The sequence below is a fragment of the Stylophora pistillata genome, chromosome 1, assembly GCF_964205215.1.
Source record: "Stylophora pistillata chromosome 1, jaStyPist1.2, whole genome shotgun sequence".
NCBI classification, from domain to species: domain Eukaryota; kingdom Metazoa; phylum Cnidaria; class Anthozoa; order Scleractinia; family Pocilloporidae; genus Stylophora; species Stylophora pistillata.
Window position 1 is genome coordinate 45416379 of NC_142519.1, and position 27734 is coordinate 45444112.

Sequence of the window (27734 nt, forward strand, 5' to 3'; positions counted from 1 at the left end):
TTGGCAGCATTGTTATTGGAATACTCCACAAAGACTTTACGAGTCTACTTACTCATAGTAGCCATTGTCTCTTGATTCCTAGCAGCTGTAGTGCCAAGTTGAAACTCCCTGTCGTCCTTAACTACTTTGTCAATAGCCTCATTGGATATATGATCGCCTGTCACCTCACATTAATTGTGTAGAATAAAGCACGAATGCATTACATGAAGTAAATCATTGAGATTTATGTCTATCTCACGTTTCAGTGCTCCAAATCTTCCCTTAAGTCTGCCGAAGGCACGTTCGGTAACTATGCGTGCAGAACAAAGGCGCCACCCAAAGAATTGCTCTTCTGATGTACTACCTCCTCCTGGGAACTCTTTCATTACATAAGCCAATAGTGGGTATGCTGGATCTCCCAAGCACACTAATTTGAAAAAGACCAGCATCAGGCACTAGAACCCTTGGTAAAGATGGTATAGAGCCATTTATTAACATTTCCTTGATTTTAGAATTACGGAGAATTCTGGAATCGTGCACACTCCCCGGCAATTTTATCGCGACGTCAGTGAGACAGTATCTGTAATCACAGCTGGCTTCCACGTTTAATGAGTATCTGTTTCTTCGGTTAATTTAAGCAGTTGCATTTTATAAGGGTTGTTTAATAAATATATTTGTTCCATCAACAGCTCCTATGCATTTCGGAAAGCCATGAGCATCATAAAAATTGGGAACTGCCTCACACACTTCTTTTGATTTTGGTAATCTAATGCAATCAGCCCTAAGGACGATTGAAATGCATTTGCAAACTCTTCGAACAGTTTCAGACAGTTGATTTTCCGATGCCGAATGCATTAGAAACCTTGCAGTATCTCCCCTCGTCCGATAAATAGTACAAAGTTACCGCTAACTGCTTCTCAACATCAATTGCACATCTCATATTTGTAGATTGCTACTGCAGAAAAGGTTTGACCTTATCACACAGTTTCATGAAACTCTCCTTGGACTTTCAAAAGTTTTCATGCCACTCATCCAACACGACAGTATTGTTTACAAAATTTTCCCACCGAAGTGATGTCCCAAAGGTCTATCCAATGTTTTTGCTGCTTCGATGTCTTCTATTTAAAAATAGATGATGTAATGTTTGCCTTAGTAGGCACACAGCGCCATGCTCAATTCTTTATTATGCAACAACAACACAGCCCACGTGCAACGTAATGTATGCTAGTTATGCTAGCTTAAACATGACATCTTCCTTTCCAACAACAACAACAACAACAACAAAAAATAATAAATGGAATCAAATAATAATAATAATAATAATAATAATAATAATAACAATAAAAAACTAAACAAAGAAACAACGTAGGTGAACAATTTGCGTGACAACAATCCCTGAACCTGAATATTACTACAACTCAATGTTTGTTCCACACTGTTGTGACTGCCAAACGTACTTGAAAACCTGTCCATAACTAACTATAACATAGCCTCGTAGTAATGAACTGTAAAGGCCAACATAGTCAATAAAGTCAAAACAACCTAGTTCAATGCCTGGTCACTGAATGTGAACAGTTCGGTTCATAACATAGCTCAATGCCTGGTCACCGAATGTGAACAGTTCAGTTCATGACATAGCTCAATGCCTGGTCACCGAATGTGAACAGTTCAGTTCATGACATAGTCCTCCCTGAATCTTGCTGGTAGTCTGACAGTCCGGCCACTCGAGGTACACTTAGGGGGTGTTTGTTGAGGACTGCATTGGTTGGATGAGTCCAGGGAAGGGATGGCATCATCAGGTGGTGCAACACCAACCAACGTTTCGGCCACTGCTAAGGGTGTGGCTGGCTGATCAATAGGTGTTCCAGCACTCACTGAGGAAGACTCATCTGTTGGGAGCAGGTGACGACGGTTTCGTCGGTAGACAGTACCATCAGGTGTTGTAATCATGAAGGACCTTGGAGCAGTATACAGTGGAGTAACAATGGCAGGCTCCGAAGTCTTTCCTTTTCTTATTCTAGCTGTTTTACCTTCCTTAATAATTGGCAGTGGTTTGGTATTCCGATCATAGTACACCTTCTGCTTATCACTCCGTTGTCGCAGCTTCTGCTGGGGGTTATCAACCACTTGAGGTTTCAAAAGAGACTCTACGGTAGGCAGTTTGGACTTCAACATGCGACTCATTAGCAACTGAACAAGCGACTCCTTTAGTCCAGAGATAGGTGTGTTTCTATGTTCTAAGAGAGCTATGTAGGGATCATTGCTATCTTCAAAAGCCTTTCTAATTAAGATTTTGATGGTCTGAATTGCTCTCTCACTCATTCCATTAGACTGAGGGTATCTGGGAATAGATGTGGATACTTCGAATCCCCACTCACTTGCAAAGTTAAGGAAGGCCTTGCTTGCGAAGGGCATATTGTCAGGAACAATTTCATCCGGAATACCATGTCGGGCATACAAGGATTTCATGCTAGTAATAACAGAGTTATTACTAGCATGAAATCCTTGTACTAGCATGAAATCCTTGTATAGATTATTTCTCTGCTGCGAGGATCGTGCATTATACGTAGCTATAACCGCAGTTCAAAATATATGAACTTCATTTATTCACCGTATCTAATTTATCATCACGGGTTTATTAGCAATCAACTTAACGGCCTGCTCCCAGTTGGCTTGTTAGCTCAATTGGTAGAGCGCTGTACTAGTATCGCAGAGGTCAGTGGTTCGAATCCCATACAGGCCTGATTTTTTTCAGGTCTGATTTTCGCTATTGCATAAATAGCGCTCTCTACTGCGAGGATCGTGCATCATACGTAGCTATAACCGCAGTTCAAAATATATGAACCTCATATATTCACCGTATCTGATTTATTAGCACGGGTTTATTAGGAATCAACTTAACGGCCTGCTCCCAGTTGGCTTGTTAGCTCAATTGGTAGAGCGCTGCACTAGTATCGCAGAGGTCAGTGGTTTGAATCCCGTACAGACCTGATTTTTTCAGGTCTGATTTTCGCTATTGCACAAATAGCGCTCTTTACTGTGAGGATCGTGCATCATACGTAGCTATAACCGCGGTTCAAAATATATGAACTTCATATATTCACCGTACCAAATAACAGAGTTAGCTGTCTTGTCTTTGAAAACACAAAGTTCAGGATACTTAGAGTAGTAGTCAACAACAACTAAATAGGAGTTAGAATTCAATTAAAAATGTCCGCGCCAAGCTTCTGCCATGGTCTCTGATGGACTTCATGAGGCAGGAGAGGCTCTTTCTGATTCTCCCTTTGATACTTGGGACATACTGGGAATTTGGCAACCACAAGTATCAAGCAACCATTTGCCAACGTCGCCTACGTGCGTGGTAAGCTCGGCATGTTCTACACATTTGCAAGATAATATTATGTGTAAAGTATTTGTTGGCTGAATCCTTCTGTTACAAGGCTCGATATTCATTAAGGCTCTAGATCTCGATACTCGCTCTTCTCTCTATAAAGCGCAGTCCGTATTCAAGACTACCGTCGAGGTTCTGGTCTGTAAAACTCTCAAGTGTCACTATATCCTATATCACATACCCACACCCGGTGTGGCAAAGTCAGATAATCACCAACTTAATAAAATTAAATGAGTCTGTGGGCGGTTTCACGAGTGTTCATTTTTCTAGGCTATTTCCTTTAACTGTCCTATTATTTCCGTTGAGTTTATTTCAGTTCAATGTCGGCTAGATTTCTCCACATTAAGCAACAAAGCTGTAATGTTACCGAGCACCACAATTAATAAACCAACACGTTGCATCTTCGTATGAAATTGTAAACATATTATTTAACTTAGTTACCTCGCATCCATGCAGCTGCGCCTTCGCCGTACATAAATTCGGACGTGAAAGGTCTTCACACCGCGGCGGTCAAATAATTGACTGCACCGGCTAAAATTTTATCCTCGATTTTGGTGTTCAAAATTTTGAACGCTTGGACGTCCAAATTTTCGTACGTTTGGCGTGGGTCCATGTGAACGAAACGCCTAAATGCACAAACTTTCGGCCGGTCGAATATTCGTCTGGCACCGTGTGAACGTAGCCTTAGTTTCAAGATTGTGGTTATGAGTTGCTAGTTAGCTTGCTTGCTTTCTTGCTTGCTAAATTATGGGTTGCTTCTAATTGAGGTCTCCGTCTCTTTCCCTCGTCTTCTCTGTAGTGCGGAGGGACACATTTTATCTGACTTTCAATGCGGAAGAAAATTTGGCAACGTTTTCTGAGTCAAAACGCCGTTTCTGATATCTATTTAGCGTTTTTAGTTAATTTTCTTAAATAACAGAAAGGAAAGAGGCAGATGGGTTGTGGCTTGTATGATTTTATCTGGTCAAAGAACATTGCGATGAGCAAAATACCACATGCAAAATTTGAGTGAAGTAAGCACAAGATTAATTTTAAGTCTATGGCATGACATTTATAAAAAATTTTTTCAGTCATTTTTGATGAGACATTTAGTATTTCCCGCTGTTCATAATTTTAGAATGACAACATGATTATTAGATTCTGAATCTTTATTTTTAACTTAACCACAGTGTTGCAGGTTATATTTCATCGCATTAATATGCTTTGAAGTTTACGAGTCTATTCAGGATTAAGACGGCATGGAAATCTCTAGCTAGTTCAAATGCCGTGCAATTTATGCGTGCGCTTCCGGTTAAATAGGTCCTAGATTTTATCCATTTGTTATGATGCATACTTGGAAAAGGTTTGTAGCGCAAAGGGTTTTAATTTCTTTCATTATATAAAGTAACGGTTTTGGTATAAAATCTGACATTAAGTTTATACTGCTATGACCAAGCAAGCATAATGGCTTTGAGTAACAGTGTTTTGAAATGAACTAAAAAGATATGCGTTTCTGGAAGTAACAGTCCAATACTTTCGATTTGCAAGTTCGATTTAAAGGCTTCCTCGATAAAAACCATTGATTGAAACTAAGTAATATCCGAAATTGCAATCGGAATCGTAAGTCTGTCATCAAGGCGGAGAGCGGAGCATCGTGCTATTTTTCAGTATGTTTAAGGTAGTTAATAACCTTTTTATGTACACTTTTCACTGCTCTTTTAACAGCAACTATCATAACTATAATACACGATCCAAGCGAAATATCCGCAAATCATTCGCACACAGAAGATGGGGGCACTGGATAACAACAAATTTTGCAGCGGACGCTTGGAATGCCTTACCCCTATCCCTAAGAGATGTGTCCATCTTGAGCCAATTTAAGCGTGGTATCAAGAAACCACCTTTTTAATTAGTTTCGTTTTTTGCATGTTCATTTTGAAATTAATGTAGTTTTATCTTCATATTTTTCGATATGTATTTTTTTCTTTTTATTTTTAAGTAATTATATTCTATATAGTTACCTTTAGAGGACCCCTTTATAAACAAATTTTTTGTGATGTTGGCATCCTCAATAAAGATTAAATATTATTATTATTATCAAAAAAGCATTAACACCGGCCATACTACTGAATAAAAGTACACAGAAAAATCGTGGGGCTACCAGAGAAAGCTCACGGCGCTTTGCATTGAGGTTGCACGTAATTATTAAATCTAAATTAAAGTTTCTCTGTCTTGTAATTTTTCTGGGAAGTTCCGACCAAATATGCTGTTTATATAAAAAAGGTTATTTTGATAAAGTAAGAAGAATTAGCGAAGGAATGAATTCCAGGAAGGTTTATTACCACTGGAATACAAGTTAAAAGTCTCGAGACACTTAGCGTGATATTTTCACTACAATTGAATTATTCCCCACCCTTCTTCCCCCAAACAATGTTGACTTTGGGCGTTTGCAAACTTTACTAATACACTGTGATTATTCAGTTCTACCAGCATTTTTAGAGGGGATAGGAAGGGGATAGGAAGGGGAGGGAAGGTTTGCATGCCTGAAGTGGTCTTTTTTAATTCAGATATATTTCGTTACAAGATATGTTTTCAACAGCTGTCCCATGGAGTTTTGACCCCCGTTGTTGTCCTATGTTCTAGGAATGGGAGGTGAGTATTTATTTAGACCGGGATTTTCCGTATTGAATGAAATCTTCTTGTTTCACGAGATATTTAGAGAGCATCCCATCTTGCTCTTATGCACCAAAATATAATAAACCGAAGATTACAAATAAGTTGTTGATTTTACAGGAATTTTGCAAACGTTTGATTTCTTTTTTCGATATTTTAAATTTGCGCGGGTGATCCTCTGGGTAATGTTCGAAATTTGTGCAATAAACCAGTCAAGTTTTATTGAAACCCACCTCACTAGATTTACACGGAAAAAACGTAGAAAATGAATTAACAGGGCCTTTGAAGTCAAATTCTGCGACATCCGTATAAAAAAGTAATAAAGAAACATTAGTAACAAGAACAAGAACAAGAAAAATAATTTTCGCAAAATTTTTCCTCTTAACGGTAAGGAATTAGTACTTCCTCCTAAGAGCTATAGAATAAAAGTAATTATTTGAACAAATCAAGTTTGCTACCACTACATCACCCAGTGCGCCACAATGATATCTTTAAAACAACACATTTTCTTTCGAATCACTCAGAGAGAATAATGGTTTTGACAGATGTTTCAAGTTGTCGCTTTCAAAAGATAAAGGGAGAAGTTTCCCGCTATTTCATTGTTACTTATTGATGTGAAGTTAGAAAAGTGAAGTTTGACAAGAAGTTATTTTCAAAAAAAAAGATTATGCTCTTTTCCTGGATCTAATATTGAGGGAAATTGTGAAAGATACCCGTTAAAAACTGATGCAGCCAAATGCCTGTGTTAGGGTCCTGTAAAATATTTTATTCTCAAGATGGTGATTATCAGTTGCTAGTGTACATAAAAGATCTGGTTTCTTGTATTTTGCTTCTTTCTTTTAACTTAATTTGAATAGAGATTGAAATAAAATATACCCAAAAAGGGAGAATTTCATAAATTTGACGAGGAGCTGAGCAACTTTTGCAGATGAGAACATCGAAAAAGTTCGAATCCATGATAGAAAATAATACCCAAGGAATTGCAGCCATCGGGCCTCGTCCAAATCGTACTGAGTAAAAAGCAAAAATTAGGCTCTTGTTATACCCATGCCCAAAACTGCAGGAGTTTCTGTGAAGAGAAAGTTCTTTCGAGTAGAAATGGCGCCACAGATCTCAGATAGAAAGTAGCTGTTATGCAATTGTAAGGTTTTTGTATTTTCGAGAAGCCTCGGAACCCAGCCTTTTCAAGCCTTAGATAGTATCGACAACTCTACTATAAGCTAACCGTTCTTCTCAATAACAGGCTATTAGGAGAGTATCCGTGAGAAAATCAGGTGGAATGAGGCTGGGGGGATACAAATACTCAAGCCACCAATTTATGGTTCCAACCTGGTAGGAATGCTAGGTATCAAGAATCGACAACTCACGAGAGTAACAGGTCAAAATACGTAATTCTTTGGAGATATGGTTTCCGACTAAGGGAAACCCCTATTTCCACATTAATCTTTTTGCGTAATTAAGACGCAGTATCTCTAAAAGCGGTCCAGTACATTTTGGTTCGATTTCTTTCAAACTTTGGCCCATTAATCTACATTTCTTTAAAAGTAATCGTAAACACCACTTTGTTTTTCTTTTTTCTGAACGAAAATTGCTTCAGCGCGTTAAGCGCCAAAAGGTTTATTTTTAGCAGCGCCAATCTTTACAAATGGCACAAATTGCCGCGCTAGTCTTTCGAAAAACTCTTGGAATTTTTTTTTGCTACGCATATTTAGATGGATCATATATGAAATTTTATCGCATAGAGTTTTCCTTTTCTGATGGCTTTTAAAGTTGAGAATTATTGTTCAGTTTGACACCTACTTTGCCATTGCCTCAATGACGGTAAGTATGCAACTTTGGTATTCCTCAGTACAAAAGTTTAACTTCTTCCCCATGATATTTTTATTCAGAATATCTATTCAAACCTGTCGTGGAACAACCAAAAGCTATTTTAAGGCCAATATCTCCAACGAGCAATCACTTCCGATCATAATTCCTCTATTGGTAGTGGAAGGAATTCACTTAAGTACTCACGACGGAGGTAAATCGTTAGTTTCTCACTGTTACTCGGAAGGCGCCATTGGTAACGCCTAAATATTGAGTTTCTCTCGCTGTACAACTCGAACTAGATAGAATTAGTTTGAGACTAGTTGCTCTAATTCGTCGTTTCTAGATATGAAAGCAAGGACTTCTTACCTTAACAGCGATCAATAAAAAGCGTTAGGTGAGTATCGAACCAGGTTGGGCAGGCAAGTTCACCAATTGGCTCAAGTTTTGCATATAAACTTGGTTAGCGGTGCTAATCACAAAAAGGACATCTTAAGATCGAATGGAAATGTTTGATCAAAACAATGCGGTCTTGACAAAACCTCTCGAGGGGACCAGGGAAGCTAACTGGTTTGTTTGTCGACTGCAGGTCGCTGACTACCCTCGCCGGGCTTATTTTTGTTACCCAACATACTGTGCGATCGGCCAATGGGCCCATAAATGTTTCAACCAGCCAAATTGGAAATTGGAAAGCCGATCGATCTGGAGATAAAAGCATCGCTAGTGAAAGATCTGTGGGAGGAATTGGGAATCGAGTGAATGGAAATGAGACTGCAACATCTCTGCTTTGATTTTCTGGAGGAATCGAGACTGGTGGTAATTTTTTGGCGGAATTATTCGCTTCGGGCGACGGACACTTCTAAAATAGGTTTCCGGCCTTGTCTTTCTTTTAGCAGTTGAATACCAACATAGCGCTAACTCGCCGAAAACGCTTCAAAATGGCCTGAGACGCCAGGAATCAACAAAGAAAACAACAAGGGAATAAGGTAAGCCCATTTTATTTCAAAACAAGACATTTTTTTCTCTCTTTTAAGGCAAACCGATAACATCCCATACAAACCTTTATAAATGTAAAACGTTGCGTAACTCGGTAAGAGTTACGTCCGCTTTTCTAGTAGTGAGCTTGGGCTGCCTGTGTCTAGGTATGCTTTTCAAGACAAGGTTTATTTCTTGACACTACCAAGCCTCCTACTCAGCTTGCTTCTCCCTCAGCCAACGGATAAGCTCGACTAGTCTCGTGGCTAAGGAAATGAAAATTTCAAAACTTACGTATATCACTAAAGCATCTAAAAACTCTTCCCCTCCCTACTTTGATAACCATTTTAGCCAAGTTTATTAAAACAACCATTTCTCAGGTTAAGAATACTCCTTTCCTGAATTACAATCAATACCATCTGAACCGGCAAACACGCACCATGATCAATTCTTTAACCACGGGCTCAGTTTGAGCACTCACATAGCAAATCAAAGAGAAAAGTTGAATTCTGTTTTAACTGGCAAACTTCAGAAAGAATTTATGAAATAAACTATAATAGTTACAGCTCCTCCAAGTTGGTCAATCCACGAAATATATTTCGCGGTAACTTTTCCAGCTGGTTGCCGACCAAACGCCTGCGGTTTTAAATGGAGAAAAATTCCACTTTTGTTCTCAAAGTAACAGATAAGATACGAATGATCAATAGTAAAGGCCAAAAATAAACTCTCACAAGTAATGTTTAAAGCAGTTTTAGGTAGGAAAGCCTGAAAAGTTTTAATCATGAGCTACCGAGCCCAAAAGGGGGAGAAACTATTATCAAACGTGTTTACGAAGTTCTGCCGCTTCTATGCGTCACCGTCAGCAAGCGTAGGTAACAGGGCAGTTGTGTGTCAAATGGATATTATTGCAAAAGATGATTATTACTCCCAAATATCTCAACTGAGTTTGCCCGTCGAACAGATCGTATGGTAATGTCTTTAAGTTGTTGTTTCCCAGCCAGCTGTAAAATTATAAACAATTATAAAAATTGCACTAAACGAAGGGAATTTAACTCCCTTCATTTTGTGCAATTCTTATAAATTCTTATTTAAAAAATTAGGAAGCGGGATTCGCACCTTTTTGGCGGAGGGGTCTCCTCTAATCGCTAATATAGGCTGATAAAAAAAGGATTTAGGAGTAGGTTGTTTTTTTCATAATTAGTTTTTCTATATGATTGATGCATGAACGCATTTATTTATTAGTTTTTTTCGAGTTTGGCAATCCAAAAAAATCCAGTCTCCGGATATAAGAATAACCGAGATATTTTATAAAGAATACCGTACCTTATCGTTGTATCATTGAGAATGGCGAATACCGTTGTCCTCTGGAAACATTACAATATAGTTCCGGTAAAAATGGGGAGGTGGGGGGAGTCGTTGAAGCAAGCTTCAGAGCACTTTACTCACAGATCATACAACTTATGGGCCTTGAATAGGTCAGGTGGTAGAGTATTCACCTCTGCGATACTCTGCATTAATATTGCAGAGGTCAGGGGTTCGAATCCCGTACAGGCCTGATCTTTTTTTCAGGTCTGATTTTCGCTATTGCTTAAATAGCGCTATCTACTGCGAGGATCGTGCATCATATGTATCTAATACCCCAGTTCAAAATATATGAACTTCATATATTTCATTGTATCTGAGTATTCAGTTTATTGAAGTCTAGGGTTCTGTGTAAGAAAATACGATCTCCAGTTTTTTACAACTTATTTCAAGTGTTCTTTAAAATTTGATTTCACCTACCAAAGAAAGTAGTTGCGGGTTGCGTTAAAACCGAGTGCATAGAAAGTAGAAGGCCCTTCTAAACATGGCCACTGAAGCTTTAAAGTTGTGAAAACATGCTCCTTCTACCTTGGTATGGTATTAGAAAGATCATGGTTGAAGAGTCATTAATAAAAACTAATTAAAGATAAAAGGTACCACTTAAATTATTGGAGAAACAAAGAATGTATGGAATGCAAAGAACGCTATTTTCTCACGGGCATTTGCGTAGAGCGAGAGCAGTTGTTCTTTCTTCAGCCCCTTGGAACGGGAGCGTTGCTCTATCTTTGCAGGTTAGTAAAATTTTAAGGTTTTTCGCCTATAAATATGATTCTGAGGTATCATAATCGTACAGTGACGTTTTAACCGCTGCTTTCACATATGTAGAGAGAAGCTTTGATTTTTCGTCGTGCGTGTGTGCATGTTAATTTCACTCCAGCTCAGCTGTTAGCCTGTCACCCACTTTTGTTTGTTTATGAAATATCGGCACAGTTTTGCCACCGTTTTACCATTGAACCACGTTGTTCAGCACGAAGTAAGTCAACTGTATTGTGACAACACTCGGTCAAAACACAGCGCTCTGATGGTGAAATCACGGAAAATACAGTGTGACCTAGCACGACCTATCACGTCCGAAAGCGTTGTGTTTCATTTACCAAAAAGCCAAAAATGCATCGTCCTCGCCAGCATTTCATAACCTTTGGTCAGTTTAATGCAATAGTTGCGGTAGTAAGTAACTACATCTTTAGGACATCAAGAGGCATATTTGATTTTTTTCGCATTTTGAAGAAGCCTATTGTATAATTCATATGGAACAGTTAAATTATGATCTGAATTAGATCGCAGGATAAAATAAATTTCCGCAGATAGAGGTCCCTAAATCAGTTATTATAACAAGAACAAAAATGGGTAAAACTTTGGCCATGGTAGTAGTAGGACTAGGAAATGATCGCCTTTATAGTCCTCGCCCACATCACACAGTCAGCGGATCAAAAATGAAGACATGAATTACGGGAGGTAAACGAGTGCAGTGAAGTATGGATGAGCCAAATAAAATCATGCAGAGCGTCAGAGTTGCCGTGGAAAATTTGGTAAAGTAGCTCCGTTTCCTCATCTCTCGCGAACATGCACTCCAAAATATAGGTGTTTGCAAGTTCGAACTTGACTTTTTCTATATTTCACAACTGCTCTATTGTGTGGTATTAAACAAGCGACGGACAAGCTATCTAACTTTTTAACGTGAATACAGCAGCAGTGACGTGATATTTACATTACTCGGAAAAAACGTTCTGCTCACAGTTCTTGAAGAAGGAAATTGTCGTTTAAAGCTCCTGAAGGTAACTCCTCCAGCTTGTTATAGGATAAGTCACTGTAGATGCAGAGACAAGAAGAAACTAAATTAAGTTACAGAAAGAAACATCTGGGCATCTGGGCAGGGGGCGATAATGCTTGAATCCCTGATTTGGCCCAAACTTGGCCTAAATGCTAAGTATTATGAGTTAACAAATGTGTGAAAATAGTAGGTCAAAATACGTTATTGCCTGGGAAATATAGGATCCCCCTGGGAAAACCCCTATTTCCTGCATTTCTTGCATATTTAATTAACTAACTTTGTATTGCCGCTGTGACAAACCCAAAAGCTATCTGCCAATTCAGTCAACTGGGTTGTGTTCTATAACTATCAGAATTAAAAATAGTTGAACTTTTTTAACTTTATCATTTTCCTTTTCTTCCCCCTTAAGTAAAGACAACATTCTTCTGGTTTTGACAAAGTCCAAAATTTAGGATAATTTAAGGCCCAATAGCACAGATGATCAACCCCTTTTGGCCATAATTCCTACATGGACAGTGAAATCCATCACTGGAATTGCAAAATCAGTACTAAAGTTTTTCGGGCAAATGATTTCATTACCCGTGCTGACGTAAAAATTACATCTATTCTAAGTAATCGCTTTTTGGTTTGTATCATCAAATTTCTGTGAATCACATCTTTGTTTATTTGCTCTAAAAGTTTTTCAAATCAACAAAAAATTTCAGACAGAACTTCATCTAAGCCTAAAATGGGAAAGAATATTTGAAAAGTGGAAATTTCGCCATTTCTAGGGACTTTCTCAATGGCCATATTTGTAATCACCTCATTTGGGTAAACCAAGTGGACGAGGATCTTCAAATGTTTACGTCAGTATAATTTGTCCAACGCTTCAATGACGAAGGATCTAAAACATAATTACACGCTAAATACATTTCATAAGGGTGGCTCGGCTGATACCTCGGGCTTGGTTGCATTTAATTCAGTCCTCAATCTGCCAGGTCTGTGACCAGTCTCGTTTGATCGTTGAATTGCTCAGTAACAGGACTTAGAAAGACGCAATGTCCTTGTCCTTTTCTCAAAAAAAAAAGTATTTCCGACTTCCAATTACATAAAATGTTGGAAGGTTGCTAAAGGATCACTGGTCACCATGGTAAACTAGTTCTCTTAGTTTCTCCGTCTACATCAATGCTCCACCTTTTATCAAGCCGGCGATATTATTTAGCAGTCAAGCGTGTATGTCGTATAACCGGTTACCATGTGGCCGGGGCAGTTGGCCGCCGGAATATAATATATCATGCACTCCGAGGCACAAGGATGCATCAATGTCAAAGTTATTCAGTTTTAAAAGGATTGTGGGATCAGTTGGAACGGAGACGTCTATCAGATTTTAATGACACTCTGCTAGTCACACTATCCACCGATATATCCTGTCCAAGACTTAGTTGGTCTTCATTGCTCGCGATGCCAGCAATTAAGTTTGAGTCAATATTTCACTGTTTTTCGTCGCTTATCGAGCGAAACGTCGAGTAGTTTTCTCGCACGTCATATAAATCGAGGGGGTGGTTACTATAATCCTGTAGCCCTTTAGAACAACAAAAAGCTATTCTCAGACAGTTTCATCTCCCATTAAAATAGTACGTAAGAGGTTTTCGAAATGGTCCCAGTATTCAAACAAAAGCTTGCATTCTCGAAAAGGCGAGAGGCGATGATCTCTCTTCAAATTCGTTTTCTTGGACGAAGAAACAACCTTTCGCCATATTCTTTCTTGCAATAGCACGCAATCTTTTCCCCCTGACGATCCTAGAGACTTTTACGAAAATACGAGGATCCGGTAACTGGTAATTCATTTATTGATTTATAGGGAGAGAGAATTCTAGTTGTCTTTTATTCACACTTTATGCTTGAGATGTTTGGAAATACGCAGGAGTTGGTGTCGCAAGTGCACTCAACGAGATGTACTCACCTTCTGAAAATGTCGCTGAGTCGAACACTCCCACAATCTTGAAATGCATGCTGACGTCCCTGGTCCTCAATTTCCCTTTTCAACTGGTATCTGACCGACAACCCACAGTCAGTGACAATTACTTTGCCAACTGTGCATTTTAAAATTTTCGGAATTTAAGGAGTTAGTAAGTTCTGTGTTTTGGTGTTGACATAAGCGGATGGTCGGTTATTCTTTATAACCGTTAAGAGCGGCTTCTACTTCTGTTCTTTTCTTGCCACGAAATTGATTGCTGACCCCCTCCTATTTCTCACCCCACCTTTAATTAATAATCCGCACTTTTGCAATGAAGTAATTTCTAAGGTACATCTCCACGAAACGCCAGATATGACAGTAGACAGCAAGAGATTACATATTAAATGTAAGCAGAAAACGTCAGATAAAATATGTAAGAGATTTCTATAAACGTGTCACTTTCTTACCATTTTCTTTTTCTTGAGTTGGTTGAAGACCAAGATGCCACCGTTTTTTTTTTTCGATCAACCAGCAGCAGCAGTAGTTTTCGGTAGTTAATCTTTGTTACATTATAAACTTTGTAGACTAGAAACACAAAGCAAGATTTGATATAGTAGATGATTGTCAAAGCCGCTGAACAATATTGCAAGCTTGATCTAATGAAAGATGGCGGATTATCCTTTTGTTTTACATTAGCTTTCGGGACATTAAATGATTTTCTTGCCTCCAACACATATCATGTAGGCCGAAAAGCATTACTCAATGATAGACCAATAATTTAGATCGATCTTTCCATGAGCTCACACACCGTTTAATTAGTTCATCAAGGCAACGAAGCATATCGAATCTGGTACATTGTTGACGTAATGGCTATTTGTCTAACAAATGATATCAAGCCAATAGTTGCAACTGAGACACTACAGAGACATGTATGTTTGGCTGACTTTCTTTCTAGATTTCTTTTGTCAAAAATTTCGACTACATGCCCCCTTAATGTTTATTATCAACTGCTGCTTTTACTCGCGATTGATCCAAATATGGCTGCGAAAAAGGTCCTCAAAAAAGGAGTCAATTTGGACCAATAATAATAATAAAAATAATAATAATAATAGTAATTTAATATTTACATTGCGCCAGTTAACATGTGGATATGATCAGATGTGCATCACAACACTTTTCGGGGGACTTTGGCTGGACTGCATCAGCAGTTTACAAACAATCGAAGGAAAATTATTTGAAGATGCTCCCCTCCCCCCAATATCCAGTAAACACCAATAAAAGATTTTCTCCTCGATCAGGTGTAAACGATGGTCTCTACTTAAATTTCATCTGAATTTCAAGTCATTTCAAGTCAATTAAACAAAGATAAGGTTTACAGTATTGTGCGAAAACAGACTAAAAGTGGTTTGTTAGATGTAAATTTCACGTCAGCGCGGATAATAAAATAGTTTGCCCAAAAACTTCATTACGGATTTTGCAAGTCTAGTGATGGCTTTCACTGCCCATGTAAGAATTATAATCGGAAGGGGTTGATCATCGGAGATATTGTCCTTAAAATACCCTTATTATTTTACGTTGGTCAAAACCAGAAAAAGTTGCCTTTACCTAAGGGCGAGGGAAGGGAAGAAGTAAAATGAAAAAAGTTAAAACAGTTAAATATTCTTAAAGTATGTTAGATATAGGACACAACCAAGTTGATTGAATTTGCAAATGGCTTTTCGGTTTATCACAGTAGCAATGCAAAGTTAGTTAATAAATTATGCAAAAAAAGCAGGAAATGGGGGTTTTCCTATGGGGGGGACCCTATATCTCCCAGGGAATTACATGTTTTGTCCTTCTATTTCTCAAACATTTGTTAACTCATGATACTTAGCATTTGTATCAAGTCTGAGCCAAATCAGTCATTTGAGCATTATCGCCCCTGCCTGGTTCTGCCCGGTTTTCTCGTACTGTAAATTCAATGAATGATAAAATAAAGTAAATAACTAGAAATGATTTTATACTACTTTTATAACTCAAAAGCTCAATAAGATTATCCTTTGAAAGTGAAAAAAGTAGATTAATTGAGTTATTAAGAATATGCTAACACAGACATGCAAATAGAAAAAAAAAAAAAACCAAAATAACATAAGATTAAAATGACGGATAATTCAAAGAGCCTCTCCGAAAAGATTAAAGGATACTAAACATGATGGTTGGTACTTACAGACGTCTCAAGTAGCGAAGCCTATTAAATACTCCTGCTGGCAACTCCTTTAACTCATTGTTAGAGAGGTCTCTGTTTCCAATTAGCGATCGCAAAAATAGAAAGAAATAAAAGTTCCCAATTACTTTCCAAATAGAATGTTCTGTTTTCCAACGTACAACTGACTAATTTTTTTTTAACGAGCATAATTTTAATATTCAATTTAGTTCCTATACAATCGCCTGTATGTAACAGCATGGATCTAAGAAAGTAGGGTTATAAATATTACGTCAGAAATCTTTTGGTCACCCAGTTCGAAAATATAGATTCTATCGGTTGATAGACTATAATTTCTATAAATCTCCCTCGATACAAAAAAAACAGAGAAGGTTAACACAAGCGATTTATTTAAACAAAATTAAACACATGAAGTGTACAAATATGAGATTTCACACATCTACGGAATCGCATGTGTATCAAGAAAACTACTTACAGCCTTTGAAGCGTAGTCAAGCTATCAAAAACTCCTGGTGGTAATGTCTTTATCTGATTGTTTGAAAAATACCTGTAACCAACATAGGACATCTTAGGAGTGCTAAATGTTAGCTGTTAGCTATGATTAAGATTCTAGAAATTTTGTTTTCAGGGGAAGCAAGTTACCATTCATCAAATCGATAGTGTGGCAAGTATTAAATAGCGATCTTCCGCATTTCTTTATGTGTGCCAAAAACAGTCCTTAATAAAAAAACGATTTTAATTTTTGTGTACATAAAAAACTCCACACATCAGTGGAATTGCATTTACATCAAGAAGAATGCTTACAGCCAATTTAAGGTGGCCCGTATCAGTTTCCTCGCGCGGGGAACAGGTCACTCTTGCGTGACGCGCGCGAGAGAAACATGCGAAAGAAGCGCGAGATCAAAGGATGAAAATTCAAAACAAAGATGGCGGCGCGTGGATTTTTTTCTACTATTGTGAGAAGTTTACCTAAGAGATTGTATTTGATGTGTTGAGCGGCTACTGTGAATGCAAGAGATAGAAACTAGGATAAAGAAGACGATTTTTGGAGAAGTAAAGGTTGCTTCACTTCACATTTAAAAGAAATACTCAACCGATATGAAATCTTGCGACGGCAAATAAAGAAGAACTCAAGGGAAGGATAATCTACCTAAAGTGGAAGAAGACTTTGAAACTTAAAGGAAAATAATATGATATAGCCAGAAGTCGTGTGTAGGATTTTTAAGATGAGCCCGGGAGGCTATCTTTGACAGCTGTTTAATGATTTTCTTAATCAGCAGTAAACGTCTGTAAACATCAGATCGTAGGCGCGCGCGCGAGCACACGCATTTGTCAGCGGTAGCTATAACAGATCATGAGCAAATGTCGATCTTATAGAATCCAGATTTTTAAATGCGCGAGAACGCACGCGGAAATTGCTAAACTCACGAGAGCTATTGCATGAAAATAAGTCCGGTGACCCCTTCTTTCTATTGTTCCAATATGATAATAACGTCAAAAGGAATCATCAGAAAAAAAAAACTAGAAAATTCTACGGAAGGAAATTTGCGATGTCTGAAAATTGCCTTTTTTCTAGATTTTCTGAAATTCCGCTCCGTAAAATTTATTAAAAATCTTTGTGCATTTTCCTTTTCAAGTGCCAAAAGCAATCACTGAAAAAAATCATGGGGTCACCGGGTTAGTTTTCGAATTATTTAAGTCACAAGCTAAAACATGCGTCTGAATAGGCCTATGAAAGCGTTGTCATGGAAACTGCTAGTGGCGAAATGACGCCTATTTTTGGATAACCAATGATTATATAATTCAACCCGTAAAAGTGTTCAACTGGCCTTGGTCAGTCTTTCTGTTGCAATCTTTGAAAGTTACAAACCATCAAAAAGACGAAAACCGGTACGAGCCACCTTAACCAAGTCAATTACTCCGACGGTAGTGTCTATCCGATTTTCTGAAAAATCTGCAACAAGCAAGGTATTGCAAGGCAGCGCCTTGATGGCGTAGTTTTTTATTCCCAATTAGCAAAGGTTGATTTACAGAAGACGAGTCTTACTCACAACGTTGTATACTGGGACATCTCAATGCCATCAAACAATCCCGCGGATAAGATATTTAACTGGTTGTTGGACCAATTCCTTGCAAGGCGCAATATTTTCTTTAATATTTCGCTGGAAAGCAGAACTTAATTATTGCAGCAAAAGCATTTCTTTTCCCGCGAGAAAGTTTGAGGCTTCAAGCAAACCGAACCGTTGAGAAGTCTGTCGGGTAGGTTTCTCGTTTGAAGGCGGGCAATTCAATTCCACCTTGAGAGCCAGCCCGGTTGATGGAAATGCAAGGGCCTTAACATAAGACCAGCACCTGTATGCAGCCTTGCCACCTGGCTATTTAATGGTAGCCCTTCGTCGGAGCGAATGGCTATTTAATGGTAGCCCTTCGCCTCGACGAAGGGCTAACGCTTGAAACGTCAGCTTTTGTAATAGTCACGGTGGCCAATTTACCATTTCAACTTTGTTGATATATCCAAATTATTTCGTTACCCCCAACGACGCAGCCCCAAACAGTTTCTTTAGAAACTATCAGCCTTTATTTAATGGTAGGTTTCTAGTAGCTCTGTGTCTAAAGCTCAGGTGTGGGATGGGAAGGATTTGGATCCCTTTGACGTCTTACTTATCTCAATGGCACACTGTTTTGCAGAATTGTTAATCAGCTTGTGCCCTGTCACACCTCTGCCGTTGGGCTAAAGCTTCATGGCTGGAGGGTGATTGAGTGTCAAAAGCATGGGTTTGGGGAGAGGGTTAAATTTACATTGTAGACACCTACTGGCTAGGTTTTATTCAAACTATAGTAGTAAACCTTTACTTGGCGCAATTTCGATTTTATCTATTAACTTCTCTCCTTCCTTTCTTCCTTCGGTCCCTTAGGCCGAAAACTGGCTAAACGGGTAATCTCTATTTTGTTGATAGTTTCTGCATTACGGCAAGTCAAGTAAACGTTCATCTTCTTAGTTGAATAGGCATCTTTGTAACTTTGAACAGAATTATCTTTCTTCGTGACAGAAAGTCACCTTAGATGTCATACTTCACAACCACTAGGATGGGCAGCATCCATCAATCTCGTTGATGCTTGTTCTGACGTTTAGCTATATTTCTGCTTTTAATTCAGTTCAATTTTAGTAGAGGATTGTAACTTACAGCGTTAAATGCGATTTCCAGGAAAACACAATGTCAGTAAACACTCCTGAGGATAAATTACTTAGCTGGTTGTTGGACAAGTCCCTGTACAATGCGATAAGCACGTAATCAAAATCAAACTAGGTTGGCTCCCTAGAATACGTGGATAATTTTTACGTGACGTCATAAAATTCCAAAATTTGAAACTAAAGAGTCAAGGCATAAGGGGGTTTAAGTTCATATCTGTTTTCAAATTTTCAGCCCAATAGTGTGCTTGGTTTGGAAACCAGCGCAGTTGAAGTTCACAGTCGTGGCGTTGCGTGACATACAGCTCCGATCGTGTCTGTCGAAAAATATACTTTTATCTTGTGATTTTTAGCTTTTTCAGGAGTTTACGTATTAGGAAAAGTGTATATGTTAATGTTTGTTGGCTCGGTTCAGATAATAAGTCGACTAGATAGCTTAAGTAAGTTTGAGATGTTTCTACTATTTTCCGGCCGCCATATTCGTGTACCAAAGATGTGCACCAACATGGCGAATCCATACTGGGTTCTGCAAGTTTGAACAAAGCATTTAGACGAATATCTGAGGTTTGGAGAAACGAAAAAGCCTAAGACTTCAATCAGTGTCTTCATTACCCATCTCCCATAACACTACAATTTCTTGACCTTATCCACAGAACAGTTTTCGATTTATTTTTGGGTTGCGTGAGAGCGAAAACGTCGGGAAAATCTCCCTTTAGAGTGGTAGCAACAAAAGGAAACCTATCTCAAACGTTTCCCCATCAAGAGATTTACCAATTTGGCAAACGATAAAATAAGGCTTCTGTTTTGGTTGCCAATTTTGAGATCAATGTTGGAAACAGTACTCCTTTTGAAAGGCAAGGATATTCTAATTTTGGGCCTAAATACCGTAACATCTTCAGACCTAGTTATATTATTTATAAAATTAATTTTATAGAACTTTTTAACATTTGTTTACCTGGGTAGGCCGGGTAAAGCCTGTAAAACAAGCTAGAGATGATCATTTCATCGATAAACTTAGCAAAATTACAAGATTTAAATCTAATTGTATCTTTCTAGAACGGGTCGGCGATATCTGCGAGTTTGGTCAAGCCACACTACCCTTGTCGGGACCAAACGAGCCTGAAATGACGCCGAAGCGTTCTCAAAGGATATGATTAGGTATTCAGCGTGCTCAGATTCAGCCTCAAATCCAGGGAAATTTTTGTTAGCTACGGTGATGAACTCTGTTAGGCGCTTATCGTGCGGTTTGAAAGAGAAAAAGAACTGGTCGATCAATGACACAAAAAAGTGAGTCATTATGGACTTCTTTTACCCACTGTATTGCTATTCAAGATTCTGACTTACAATGTTAAACATGAGTGGAAAACCCAAATCCCAGCGTACAGTCCTGGCGGTAAATCCTTCAACTGGTTGTTAGACAGGTTCCTGTCGTCATGGATCAATAAGAGGTTTACTAGATTTTTTTTTTATATCTACTGATATAATCGTATCTTTTTAGTACAGTTTGGCAATATCTGCGAGTTGTAAAACAATTAATAGGTGTGTTTAAGCAATCTACCCAGTAGCAGTTTCTCGCCACCTGATTATCAGAGTAATAGTACAAAATGGAAAAAGGGAGACTAGTTTATTCAGTTTTACCGGGTCATCTTAATGAAAATTCCCAATAAAAAATAAACGAGGAAAAAACGTGGAATCATCCTTTTGAGCTTAGTTTTAGGGTCTATGATCATAGATTCAACATGTAATGTACTGATTAAGCAATGAGTGGAAAACGAAATCCAATGATTCAAGGAGATCCTTCTTGAAAACAGTGAAGTGTGTAATTATGATCAGAGATGTTACGCACGACAGGTCGCAGCTTGAAGATATCAATATATTTTACTTTATTTCTTAAAGTCCAAATAAAATTTCTCTATCTTAGCAAGGGTGAAAACAAAACTAAAACTTCAGAAGAGGTTTTTAAAGTGCTAAGAATCTTTTCCTTACAGATATTGCAGCATACTGTTGCCACTGAAAGTCCCTGCTGATAATTTCTGCAACTTGTTTTTGGACAAGTTCCTTGAAACAAATTAACATATCGAGTCATTAGCTCAACTGTGAACCACAAACCGCATTTCTTGAAAAAAAATTGAGGATTGTGGTTTTTAATTTTTTATCTTAACCCTCCCTAGCGGGATTGCGGGGTTGGCGGGGTGGTGTTGAGGCCTTATGTGCCACATGGCATGAAGAAGATAGGTGAAGGTGATCTTAACCCTCCGGAATAAACAATTGCTCTATAAATCACTCTTAATTTTATAATATTCCTCCACTAATTTCATCAGGGAAAAATTTAGCAAAATGAAAATTTTTCCAGTGTTAAGTTCCATGTCAAAAGTCATAAAAGCCTATAAAAGGTTGCTATAGTTCAGGCTTAACCGAATTCGAAAAAAATTTAACTTTTTTGAACAAGTGTAATAAACATGATTGTTAATAATTGATCGAGACGTTTATGTTTTCTTCTCATGCGTTACATTTTGCTTTGGACTAGCAACCATGATTGGAAGCTAACCTAGGGTTAGGCGGTTCGCCTCCTATCTGTTTACTGAATCAAAAACCAAACAGAAAGAGATCAAAAAAGATATCTACTTTAACATGACTTTCAGCTCTAAAAGATTAGGATCACCACCAAAAATTCATTGGGCAAGTGAGAAACACTTTCCCAATAGATAGATCATGACTTGTGTCACTGATTTTTCTTATCGAAAAATAGGATGAAGTCAGTAGCTGAAGTTCAATATAGGTCAGGCTTAATCAAATACAAAAAGCTGAACTGCCGCATATTGGAATTTTACTGAACATGATTCTCAGTTAGTGATCAGAAGTTTATGTTTTATTCTTCAAAGGGGCATTTTGCTCTCCAGGAGCTTACAATTTGTCAGTGGTGATGAATAATGCTTGGAAAATACCCTGAGGTTTGATTATTCCCCTTTCTTTTGTTTCCTTCGTTAGAGGAAAACGAAAGCGAATCTGGAGAGAGAACTGACACGACTTACAGCTTTGGAAGGTTAGGGTTCCTACCAAAAACGTCCTTGGGCAAGTGCTTTAGTTTGTTGTCTGAGAGAGTTCTGTGAAGAAAAGAGTTGATTATTGCACCACATCTAAAATTTCCGGTAACAAAGTAGCACTTTTATTATAGATACATTATCCTTAGTTATCACTATATTAACTTTGTATCGAAGATATTAATCTAATCAAGAAAGAAATTGTTTTAGGTGTATAATTTTTCCAACCATTGCTCGATTTTTCTTTAGACCTGTCAATATCGCGATTGTGTTGTTTTTGTTTTATTACTACACGGCTATTAATAATATATTGTATCTTGTCACTTGGTTAGAAATATATCTATAAAAAAAAGCTTCAGTGGAGCTAGTTACTTTGTGTTCTAATCTCTGACCAAATATAGGAATCTACAGATATACATACTCCCCTCCTACCCGCACACAAGGATTCCCTTGTCCATTGTGTGACAGAGTGTGTGCCACCCAAGGATCGGCCTCCACTTTCATCTCAGAGAGTGTGTCAGTATACATTGAACAGTGCAGGCTCCCTTCCCAGTGATCCTCGGGTCCGATGGATCAGCCATCATTTTATCGTCTTGTATGAACTTAAAATGTATCATAATGTATCTTTCCTCTAACCAAAAAATGTTTCCCCTTGAAATCCAAATACTTACAGATCTACTGTAGCCATTGGAATTTGTTGTGGAATTGATTTCAGCCGTTTTCTTTCACAGTCAGGCGATATGAAGCCTTTCATGTTACCTCTCAGAACTTTACATCGACATGGATAAGGACACCCTGAGAAATACCGGTTTTTCATGTCAAGGTGAATTGAACTTAATATTTCCCAAGTGAACCCCAGATCACTTTATGTCTCATCACAAATTAAAAAACTCTTATAGCTAGGCATGAGCATTCCTTTCATAGAAATAACAGACGAATCACTACTTTATCAGAGAAAAAAAGCGCAGACATTGACATAAGGCTTTGAAAAGTTGTCCGCGGAAATGATCTGTTTCGCAAAGCGAATGCCCATTGGAACTAAATATGCCGGTATATTGCAAGCGATGTTGAGGCTACTTTTATAACATTCTTTGAATAATTTCTGTAGCGTAAGAAACTTTTACCAAAATCTTATTGTGGAAAGTGGCTTATCAGAGCGACTTGACAAAAAAAAAACAGCAAAACGTTTTGCCACCTTAACTTTTCCAATGAGTCCAATGAGGTTCTCGTTGCATTGGACGTTGGATTTGAAGAATTGGGACGAAATAACCTAAGTGTTGCCAAATGTTGCTTGAGCGCGATTGGTCTAAACGCACCACGCAACCGAATATCCCACAGCTAAAAATGAGGTATATCCGAGGATGTACCCCCACGTATATTCCCCGATTTTCCAACCTTACATCCATACGGAAAGCTCGTCGCTTAAAATTTAATTCAAGATAAGAAACGTTGTGTTATTGTTAGAATTTGTTCCTAAAATAGTGCCGAAAACCCTTAAAGGTGAACATCCTACGCCGTAAACGATAATCTGTTCGTAAAAATTTTTTTCGCGCGTTGAAAAATACTAGAAGGATAATAAACACAATAGCCTCCGTTTGGCGCGAAAATATGTATATCTTATTAGACGTTTTGTAGTGTAGTATCACTGAGTATTTTTACGAGTTGTGTCGTATTTTGACGAGACCTTAAGGCGAGTCAAAATACTCAGCGATACTACACAAAAAAACGTCTAATAAGTTATTTATTATCCAACACGACAAACTGTTATTTAAGTGCGGGCGAATTTCGCGGATATTTATTTACGGGGAGTGCGTGACAGAAGTATGAGAACCGGAACGGAATTGGCGCGTTGTTGTGTTGCTGTTTCTATTTTCTTCCTTAAACGAAGAAATTTTCTGGTCGTCAAGCTGTTTTTCTTCGTTCGATTCATCTTATGAACTTGGATCTATATTTGCTAGCTATTCTGACTCTTCGTCGTCGGAAATATGATTCAAATTGTCCGCCACTTTTTTTTTTCCTAACTACAATCCAATGTTTCGCTTGCACGATGCGAGAAAACCTGTTTAACTGGTACTACAATAGACGAGTACAAATACCGCGTGATATTTGTACTCGTCTATGGCGTTATTTGTACTCGTCTAGGTGTAGTTGGATAATAAGATCGTATATTTGTCCATAGACATTTTCTGTTCCTTGAAGGTCACAGTTTGCCTCGAACTTCCTTCTCGAAAAACTGTTCGCATCTCGGAACAGGTAATGTCCGTTCATATTTCGCTCTAAATGGAGGTTAGTGTCTGTATAATCCACTGTTTTAGTTGAGTGTATTCGGTCACGTGAAGGATTTACACGAACCGCCACGAGCGAAAATATTTGAATTGATAGGTAAAAGTCCATGTTCCCAGCCGTTTAGGTAAATAAAATTAATTCCTCTCTAACGTAAATACTTTTCAGGTATAGTAGGCATATTGTCTAAGATGCTTAGATTGTGCTTACTCTCGACAACAAGATTAATATTTTTCTTCCGTAGCTGACCATTGTCGTCTACCTCGCAGCTGTAGTTTGTATTTCTTTCTTCTTCAGTAATGGTTAGTCGGTATCTTACCCTCGTACTGTTTTGCATAACATCTCCATTCTTTCTTCAAACGATGCGAGGAGCTTGTCCATCGTCCACCAAACACCAAAAAGACGAAGAATGGTTGAACAGGGCAAACTGCATCTGTGATACCTTATTCAGGTTTGCAGGAACTAAAGGTAAACTCATAAACTTAAATATTTATTTTTCGTCTTGACTCGAGTTTGGAAAGAAGTAACAATCCTGACACCTAGGAGAAATTAAACCTTAGACGTTCGAATACCGCGCATCCATGCTTTAGCTTTGTTACCATTTCCCCTCAGTTATGCCAACAAAAAATTGATTGAAATTTAAATTTCAAAATACCTACCTGTTTTATTTATTGCCTTTCCCTCGTAGCTTAAATCGTACTGAAACCTGTATCTGTGCTGGGATGAAAATCTTAACCACATGCTACGTCCACTGGATCGCCGGGTAAAATAAGGAGTATTTCTTCCACAGAATACACCCAGTAGATTGGCAGACTGATTATAACCATCGCGAATCTCAAGATACTTTTCATCGGCGCAAGGTGCTCCAGGAGAAGAATAAGACTGAGAGATGGCAAACTCTATTTCCACATATTTCTCTTCTCCCACTTGAATGAGCTGAGTTGTATCAAAGTATGGGATACGTTGCCGGGAGTATACTTCCCTGATTATTGGAACTGTAACAAACAACATACTCTTATTTAGGAGTACGTATTTACACACATTGCTTGTGAAGTCTCCTGTTCAGTCCACTTTTATTTCTGCTCGCCACTGACCATCATGCCTTTCGCTAACAAACAAACAGGTCGTCTCACAAATGTTTAACGCAAATACGTAATACAATACTTTAAACATCTCCAGGAAGAAAGTACCTATAAAAGGGGAAAAACCAGTATGGTATCACAGTGGCGACTCTTTGCGAAATAAATGCGTAGGCATGTGAACTATCGTCACCATACACCCCTATGGACTAACGTTTGCTGGAAAAAGTCTGGCGCGGGACCACGAAATTTAGTTTTAATTATCCGAAGGATATGCCTTACAAATATCGGCTGCGTAGATTTTCTAAGTATGTTACTTCTAGAACATAGAAGGGAAATGAAAGACAGGTGCCTATTTAAAAAGCGAGAGCAGGCCTCGTGGACCTCTGCCATCCTGCCACCAGTTTCTTCTCCTAAACCGATGTACATCATTTCACGCTAACTCAAATACTAAGTACCTATGCGAAACAAAACTATTTCATGTTTATTAGGGCTGAACATCAATTGGGACATTGTCCTGTTTCCTGTTCGAGTTGCTTTTTCTTATATTTATGATTTCATTATTCCTTTTATTATAACCAAATCGTTTAGTTACTTATCTACCCGTGCAACAAATTCAATAAATACAAGCTCCAAGGTAGTCAAACGACATGGAGAAAACATAATGCTTAATTCTTGATCAAAGATAACTTGAAGGAATACTAGCGACGAGCAAATTCTTCACGGTCACTTTTTCCAGCGAGTTCGTATCTCGGCTAGGTAACTACTGTGTCTGTAATGTGCTTGTGGGCTAACAAATACTAAAGAGTATAAATAATTGCCATAAGTCCAGCAAAGCGCAACTCCACTCCATACTGTTTTCCGAATACCCTCGGGTATCCTGATAACTCGGAGAAGCAAACACTTATAGTTGCGAGTGAGGTATATAAGGCTTAGAAATTTGATAGAGAACGGCGAATTTTCCACTGGTTAGGGATTTATCAGTTCTGTTTTATTTCCTTTTTAAGCGATGCATACTTCACATTTTCTTACAACGTCTTCAAACTAACGCCAAAGAAATTGGGATTATCGGAAAGTTTTCTCATCGTTTCTTTCTTAGACTGAAAATTCACCCGCAAAGTGTCACAGTCGTTTACCTTATGGAAACCAAACTTTCCGCAAAAATACGTCATTAAGAATTTTTTAAATGTCCCTTGACGAACGCAAGTAAATTGATAGACGATGTCCTCTCGGGCATCGATGTGAGCATAAAAAAAGCTATATGCTTCATGCTAGTGAATAATGCATTAAACTTCTTAATTCAACAGGAACAATTAACTTACTCAAAACAACAGTGAAAATCCATATGCTATTGATAGACATCTTCCATAACAAAAGGAAATAAATGAATGTAAATTACATGTATCCTAAAACCTACACAGAGCCATAGTCATGAGCAATGCTGAAAATGTGCCTGTAGTGTTATGCCAGTATATGTCTAAGAAAAAAATGAAAAACTCGTAGGGTAGTCGAAGTGAGATTGTTTAACGACTTTAACAGTGTACTGATTTCTTTGCATTTGACTGTTACCTGAAAATGACTCGTCAGTGTTGCAGCTGTTAATCTATTATACGAAGTAGTAAATTATTTGTTCAAATACGTTTAAAAACTGACTGTATATTGTTTTCTGTGACAAAAAAGAATATTCTCAGTCAAAAACAATCGGAAAAGGAGGTATGGAGTTTTTCAGCGTTGTTTGCTCCTATAATCCTACATAGCTCTTTTCTCCTTTCCTTTTATTTTGTTTTTGTTTTGTTTTTCCTGAATAATAATACTGAATAATTTGAAATTTTGGAAATATCAGCACCTAAAATTTTCGAGTCCAGTTGATCAACTATCCTGTAAGGACATGTGCTCTAGTATGGAACTTGATCCTGACGTTTTTCAGCTACTTCAGCTCAAATATACGTGATATATTTTAAGCCCGATATAAATATAGGGAGAACCCGTGTCAAGAGTATTTTTTATTAAATCTTTTCCGCTATTTCGTATTTTTTTCTCCTCGAGGGTGCGTAAGTTTGTTTCTC

General features: G+C 38.1%; 1 protein-coding gene across 1 annotated transcript in view; it reads right to left on the reverse strand.

Annotated features, from left to right (window-relative positions):
* LOC111318949 (uncharacterized) overlaps window positions 1-27734 on the reverse strand; it is a 119537-nt gene that overhangs the window by 49941 nt on the left and 41862 nt on the right. The window lies entirely within an intron of this gene.